We start from the raw sequence: 8,113 nt of genomic DNA, 5'->3' as shown, positions 1-8,113 counted from the left end.
AACCAAACGTCTGGAACCAGTTTCCTCTGGGAGTTTGAGGTCTTTAGGAGTCGTCCTGTCTCCACAAGGTGCACTTTGCAGGAGGCTGGGGCGGGCAGGCTCTCACAAGTACACAGTTCAAGGCCTTCCTGGTGGCTTGGGGGCTCCTTCAAGGAAGCCCCTGCCCGGCACTTGCACTGCCAGGAGCAGCAGCATCACCCACAGGGGCTGCTGGGCCTGCCCCCCGAGCCTGAGCGCCAGCCAGGAGCCTCTGGGTGCTCCCAGGTGGGCCAAGACCCTGCATACAGGTGGGCCACCGTTGTGTGCGAGCGCATACGTGAGGGTGTGTGTGTGCGTGCGTGCGTGAGCGTGTGTGTGGCTCTGTGTCCCTCCACCCTCCACGTGGCCCACCTTCTACACTAAGATTTAAGACATTGCCTCGTATTGTATATTTTGGGGAAAGCTTTGGGTGTAAATCAATGTAAACTTGGAGGAGAGATTTTTCTATCGTGTAGAGTAGGTATTTTTTATAGATTGAAGGTTGATCAATTTTTTAATACTTCTAAGAGAGAAAACTATCTGTGTATACACATGAAATATATATATGTACGATAATAAACACTGGAACTCTGCTCCCCGCCCAGCTGTGCCCCGCCACACAGACTGGGTCTGTTTCTGTGAACACAAGCTGCTCTGAGACCTTCACGCAGACGCCGGGCACTGGCTGGCACGCTGACCCTGTTTTCACCCCCTCGAGAAGAATTTCCAGGCCGAGCAACAGTGGCCTGGATGATGTAGGAGCACGAGGCCAGGGGCCCCAGCACCGATGAAAGTTGGTGCTGCATGTGAGGGGGCTGAGGGGTGGACCAGGAGCTCCCCATGGCGTCATCTGGGCTTGGACAGCAGGAGGCCTTCTGGTCCAGCCAACTCCTCTCAGAGGCAGCAGGATTCCCCCTCCCGGCTGGGCCCACAGGGGAGTCCAACTGGGGATGCTCCTGGGGTGGGGTGACGTGGTGGGGCCCCAGGGCCATGTGTTCCTGGTAGGACACAGCCCCCAAGTGCAGCCTGGCTGCTGACATGGTGCTGACGGCCAGCCAGGCCGAAGTGGGTAGGGGCAGACACAGTACCCAAAGGAAGACACAGGAAAGGCAAAGGCACCATGGGATTGGGCAGGAAAGGCTTGGCAGGGAAGCCAGGGAAGGAGAACTCAGGTGCCACTGCAGTCATGGGGATGCCACCAAGGAGCTTCTAAGGGTGAGTGACCAAATCTGACTTGAAGGGGGGCTGTTAGCTAAAAGTCCCCCAAACTTGATTCCCTGGCCTAGGCATCTCCCACCTCCTAGCACGGAGCTACCTGTGTACCAGACATAGATGGAGAAACTGAGTCCCCACCCGACCACCCAGTGGGGCAGAGAAGGGTTTGAGCCCAGGTCTGCTGCCCACTCAGCCCCCGGGTGATGACAGGTTGGCCTGGCCTGCAGCAAGCAGGGCCCCCAAGGCCTTGTCCTCAGCTGGGGGTGTGGCATTAAGACACTTTGAGGGTCACCAGGAGTCCTGGGTGCTGTGTGAGTAGCACCGAAGGGGCAATTGGAGGGTGTGGATGTGTCGCAGGAGTTCCTGCCTGGAGCCGGCATCCCTGCCAGGATTCAGGGGAGGGCCTGGAGAGGATGCAGGCCCCCAACCATGCTCCTGGGGCTCAGAGGGGGTAGCTCCTCAGAGTCAATACATACATCATCAAGTTCATTAGTGGGGGGCTTCCCTGGTGGCGCAGTGGTTGAGAGTCCGCCTGCCGATGCAGGGGACACGGGTTCGTGCCCCGGTCTGGGAAGATCCCACATGCCGCGGAGCGGCTGGGCCCGTGAGCCATGGCCGCTGAGCCTGCGCATCCGGAGCCTGTGCTCCACAACAGGAGAGGCCACAACAGTGAGAGGCCCGTGTACTGCAAAAAAAAAAAAAAAAGTTCATTAGTGGGGCTGGGACTTGTACCTGGCCACCCCCAGGGCCCAGTGCTTGCCAGGTGCAACCAGTGGGCCACGTGGCCAGGGCAGCATTGTGGTGGGGCCTGGGGTGCGGGCTTCAGCCCCAGACTCCTGGTGGAGTTGCACAAGGGGGCCGGCTCAGCACTGGGGGTACCGGGGTGCTCCAGCAGGTTCAGGAGGTCAGTGGGGGCCTGGGAGGGCCTTGTCCCTAGCCTTGCTGCACTGGGGACATCTCTGCTGACCTGGGAGGAGGCCAGTGCCTCTGCTTTGACACCGGCTGATGTCCCGGGTCTGTCCGTCGGGAGCTTGAAGGGCCCGTCTCTACCTAGGAGAAGCTGGGTGTGGGGAGGGGCCTTTCCATCAGGTTAAGCCAAAACCAGGAAAGAGCTCCTCCCCGTACCCCACTGAGGCCTGCCAACCCGTTCCATTTCCACTCAAACGTGGGGGCCTGTCTGCAGTCCAGCTGGTCCCACCAGCCAAGGCTGAGATCCTTGCCCTGGTCCTGCAGGGGTCCCAGCCCTACTAGAGACAGAGCCCCCTTGGGACAAGGTGGGGTGGGAGAACACATGACAAAAACCCATTGTAAATGGAAATGGCAGTGCCTCTCTGCTGCACAGGAAGAGCTTCCCGGAGAGCCCAGTCAGGTGGCCCAGGCGGAGTGTGCCCAGAGGGTGCTAGAGGGGACCGCGGAGTACACGAGGCCACTGTCAAAAGTGCATCTCTCCCGTGTGGGGAGCCCCCACCCCCAGCCCCAAAGCAGATTCTGTCTCAAGTCAGCTCCTCCCTCACATTGCTAGAGCCCCGGCTTCACCCTTCCAGGTCTTGGCCAAAGAGCACAGAGCAAGACTCTGCCCCTCCCCTGGAAGCAGACTGCTGGCAGGTGGCTGCACAGCTGGCCCCAGCCCCTGGTTCCTCGTGCCCCACGTGTACTGCCTGGGTCCTTGGCTCAGCCTGCTCCAGCCTGTCCACACTAAAGGAAGGGGTGCCCGCCTTCGCCCCCAGCCCTGTGGCACCAGCGCCTGTCACTCCACCTGCTGGTGGTTCAGAGACCAGGAGATGGAGGCCCTGTGAGGGCATCTCACAAAGCAGGTGATTACGGGTCGTTAGGTAAAACCTGCCAGAGCACAGGTGTGTCCTGTCCTCAGCCGCCTGCTGGCCTCAGGTCCCACGTGCCTGTCACACCACGGAGGGTCCCTGTGCCCTCATCCCCACAGAATCTCCACTCCTTGAGAGCATTGGTTCACTGCTGTGTCCCAAAGCTGTGAAAAGCGCGAGTGAGACCTGCACAGGGACACTTGAACTAATGCTGCCCCCCACCCCCTCTCCCCTCTGGGTGGCTATCTCCTGAAGGTCACTTATCTTCTGCTTTATAGTTACTTAAAATTTACACCTATGTGACTGACAACATCTAAGATGATCACAGGTTGACCGTACAGATGCGTCCCTGGTCTCGCTGCTCTCGTCCTCCTGCTGCCCCTGCACATGAAACCCCTTCCTTCCAGTTCTCTCCTGGGACAGTCTTGAAGAATCCTCCTGAGGTCCTCTTCTGGTGACTGGGCTTTCTCCCTGTGACAGCAGGCCTTGGCCCCTTACTGGGGAGAGCTGGGATGCTCCTGCTCTCTCCCCACCCCCACGTAGGGACTGGCTCTGCAAAACCCTGCAGTGAACTGGCAGGAACCTCAGCTATCAGGACACCAGCCTCAACTTTGGCTGTTTTTCTTGTTGGGAGGTTATAGGGCTGTGGACACCGGTTCTGGCCCAATCACCCCAGGCAGTGCAGACGGAAGCGGGCTGGGAAGGAAAGGGACTTGTGGTCACTGAGCCACCACTAGGAGTCGGCCCTTAACTCCATCCTCTAGTGATTCTGCAGCCACCAGGCCTTGGTCAGAGGCCTGTCATTGTCACCTTCGTGCAGGTGAGGAAGCTGCAAGTGGGCTGAGTCCCCAGAGGCACTCAGGAAGCAGCTCTGTCTCGGCTGTCTGAGCCCAAGCACCTATGATTGGGACGTGGGTGTCCTGGCTGCAGCACCTGGAGAATAAGATGGTTTTCCAGGAGCATTGAGCGCCGTCCCTGAAGGTCCTACTGACTGGACGCTGGAGCAAACATTACCTAACCTCCCCTTGCAAAACTCCTCTCCATCTGGAGGCAGAACTGGACCACAACCACTCTCCTTAAATCTGTCTTAGCTTAGGGGCCTTGCTTCCGTGTCTCCTGCATGGGCCGTGCCTTCTCAGGATCCCCACGCGCCCCTGAATACCAGGGTCCCTGGAGCTCCGCCCTCAGCATCCCCACTCCCCGCTGTGGCTTCTCCGTGCTTCGGTTGTGCCTGGTAAACCGCTGACACCAAAGCGCTTTCAGCAGGTCCGGCTGCCTTCACAGCCTCTAGGCGACAGAGGGACCTCCGGCTGCCCAAAGGACAGGGAGCGGCCGCCCCTGAGGAGGCTCTTTGCGAATGGGGGCGGATTCTGCTCAGAGGCCCCCCGCTCACCACACCGGCTTCCTTCCTGCCAGGCGCCGGACTGCGCCTCCCTCCGTCCTCCCAGCGGCGCGGGGGTGCTGGTTTCCCCGGTGGCCGAGGAGAAACGGGGGCTCAGACAAGCAACGTGCCCAAGTCACACTGAGTGGCACGGCCTTGGATCAGCCCAGGTCGGTCCCAGCGAACCGGAGCTTCGGACCATGAAGCCTTTGCGGGGACCCGAGGAAGCAGACAAGCCCAGAAGAACCCCATAAGGGAGGTGGCGGGTCTGCGGACACCGCAGACCTCACGGTCCCGAGAGAGGTCTGCGGCCGCAGCCCCCCGCCTACCTGCACGGCAACCGGAAGCGCCGTGACCGGGGAGGGCTGGAGGTCCCGCCCCTTCCTCCAAGCGGGGCATTCTGGGAGTTGTAGTCCCGGTCCCGTCGGGGCCTCCTCTAGCACGGAGCGCCGCCCGGGACCGGGCTCGGCCACCTCCCTGGGCGCCCCGGGAAGTCGGAGAGCCCCAGTAGAGGCGGCTACTGGCCATCGCCCCGGACTCCGCCTCCCGGCCTGCCTCGCGCGCCGCGCCGCCTTGTGGGAGTGGTAGTCCGGGCAAGGGATTCACAGCGCCGCGTGCGCCCCGGGCGCGCCGTAGCCGCGGGGCCCCGGCAGGGCGCTACGCTACGGAGGCGGCGCAGGGCGCTGCGCGGGACGGGTCGGGCCGGGTCGGTGCGCTTGCCCGCTCCGCCACTCAGCGCGGGAGGCCGTCGGGGCAGCGCGCCGGCGGCAGAGGGCCCGCCCGCCCTCCGAGAACAAGTTGTGGGCCGGCCGGCGCAGGCGAGCGAGCCCGGGCCGCAGGGACTGAGGAGGCGCCGCGGGTTTGCGGAGGTGAGTCCCGCTCCTGGGCCAGGCCAGGGCCGGGGGCGCGGCCTGGACCCCCGAGGGGCCGTGGTCGACGGGCGGCACCTCCTGGGCTTTGGCCGGTACCGGCCGGGCTGGGGGCGCTGCTGGAGAGGGGAGCCGGCGGGACCTCGGGCAGGGGGAGACCAGCCCGGGGTGCTAAGGACACGGGAGGCGGCCTCAGCCCCTCCTGCCCTTGAGTGCCCTTACCTCCGGGCAGTGTCTCGGCCCCGGCGACGTTAGGGGTTGTATCCCGGGGCGGCCCCGTGGAGTAGGGGAGCAGGCGCGCCCTGTGTGCCCACTGGCCACCAACCACATTTCCTCCTCCCGTCCCTGTCTTGCTGGCGGAGCGAACCGAAAAGTTACCTATGGTGGCCCTGAGAATGTTTGCTAGGCTGCCGGCCGACCCAGCTCTTACTGTTGCCCACAGGAGGGGCCCTTCTGATCCTGACCAGTGCAGCCTTGTTGTGTGGTCAAGTGGCCCTGACTGGGCTGGCTCTCGGGACCCCTTAACACACAGGAATTTGTGACCGGACTCCAGGCAGCAGGACCCCAGTGAGGCCAGGCCTGGGAGTTTGGGGTCCTGTGGCTCGGAGCCATGGCGTCCTGTGAGGGAAACGGGCTCAGCTGGGTGCTTGGTAGTTCTGAGCTCTTTCTGGGAGCCCCTCCTTTGGAGATCCCTGAGCTCCTCCCTCTGCCTGGGTCTGGGGGGCTGTGTGAGCCACTGTTAGGAGGATGCTGGTAATCACCTTCCCGCCCCCAGAGGCTGGGGGGAGGGGGTAAGTCGATCCTTTCACTTCTGAGTGCTTTCCTCAAATGTGGGGAGAGAGGTAGTGTTTCCCTGGCCCAAGTTGCAGAAGGAGGGCCCCAGATGGACGGGGAGCCTGAGAGCCACTACTCTGCAGCCTGGCTGGTGGGAGCAGGTCTTGGAGAGGCCAGCTGAGCCTGGCCCTGGTGTTGAGCTCCTCTTACTTCTTCTCAGGTCGTTCTGCTCCCGGGACGAGCACCCCTCTTTTCTTCTGCATCTGAAACTCTATAGAGCTGCTTCCCCTGAGCAGCCAGACTAGTGATCTCGTGACCTACTGAGAGCCAGGCTTAAGCCCCGCTGGGCCCAAAGCTCAGTGATTGCACAGCTTTAGACAGGGACCTTCGGTCTCGGATCTTGTGTCTCTGCTTTGAGCCCCACGGCTCTGAGAGCAGGAAGTGGCTGGGCCCTCCAATCCTGCATCTGGAGGATGGTTCCAAACCCCTCTGCCCTTCTTGACAGGGTAACTTTGCTGAAACTCCTTGCTCTCAGGCCCTGCATGAAATTCTCTGGGCCCCTGTCTCTCAGGTAGCACTCTACTAAGCCCCACTTTACAGACCCGGAGGCCGAGGCTGAGGGGCAGCCGTCGCTGTTGAGGAGGGTTGGATGGGGCTGCACATCCAGGTCTCTGATCCACGAGGATGCCTTTCAGCCTCTTCCTTCCACCACTGACGGTTTGTTTTTTATACATGGAGTTGGGAAGGACTCTGCTGTCCTAAAAATTCTCTGAAACCACAGATGTTTTCACCGGCCTGAGCTGGTTGGTGAAGAGCCTAAGTGGTGCGGCCCACACCCTGACCAAGGGTGCTCCATGGCCTCCGGGTCAGTTGGCTCCTCACCCTGCTCTTTTGCCTGGACTGCCTCAGGCCCTCCCACCCGGCACCCACAGGAGCATCCCAAGGCAGGAATATGGTTGTGTCTCTCTTGCCTAATCCCTTCTGCCAAGTTCACAGGCAGGGACCACTCCCCCCCACCCCCTGACCCGCTCTGCCAAGAATGCCCAGCAGGCCTGTGGTATCCCTTTGGCTGTCTCCGGCTCCCCCTGTGCCCAGCACTGCCCCATTCGCACCAAGGGCAGGGTGGTCAGCGAGCATCCTCTGTCAGCTGCTCGCTGGCAGGCAGCTCTGGTGACCCAGCTCTGAACTCGGAGGGGAGCTCCGGGGTTGGAGGGGGAGGCATCCAGAATGGCCCCTCTCAGCCTCTCATGGATGAGGAAGGGTCACTGGCCTCCACCTTCTTTGAATGAGCTGGAAGGAGGCTGTGCGTGGAGTTTCGGCTTGGAGACCTGCCCAGCCACACCCTGTCATCCTGGGTCACTCTGCAGATGGCTGTGCTGGTGCTGCCAGGACAGTGCACGGAGCCGGGGGCTGTGGGAGAGCAGCATGGGGCCTCCCGATGCCTGCGGGATGTGCTGTTCCTCCAGTAAGGACTTGTCTGGGGCACCCAGGGTGGACTCGCACAAGACCGAGTGGGACACATGGCCTCACTGCCTGTCCTGGCAGCACCATCTCACTTGAGCACCTGATCCACACCCTGCTGTCTGCTTCCCCCTTTCCCTGGTGGCCAGGCTGGGGGACGTGCCTGGATGGTGCTGCAGAATATCAGAAGGAAAATAGGTTGATAGCTGCTGTTGACGAGAGTCATGGTGTCTTTGTCCTGAGGAAGGCATCCATGGCTTCTGCTCCTCTGGGTCGTCTTGGCCAAAGGCCAGGGCAGGGGAAGTCTTCCCACACCTGGCCCCCCCACATCCACACTGCTAGAACCTCCTGCCCCTCCCCCCACGGAAGGGGAAAGGCCGCGTGTTTGGAGGCTGCAGCTCCTGAAAAGGTGCCTCCCTTTGGGGTGAGCTGGAGGCTCCAGTGCCCTCACTGTGAGGTGGCTCTGCCACCCTCGAGGCCCGAGGTCACTAGGCTGCCTGGGCCAGGGCTGCTCCTGCTGCCACTGGGCGAACAGAAATGTGGCAGTGCCAAAACCAAGCGCACTCATCATCAGA

This window comes from Phocoena phocoena, chromosome 15, assembly GCF_963924675.1.
Source record: "Phocoena phocoena chromosome 15, mPhoPho1.1, whole genome shotgun sequence".
Classification (NCBI taxonomy): Eukaryota; Metazoa; Chordata; class Mammalia; order Artiodactyla; family Phocoenidae; genus Phocoena; species Phocoena phocoena.
This window is presented reverse-complemented; position numbering follows the sequence as displayed.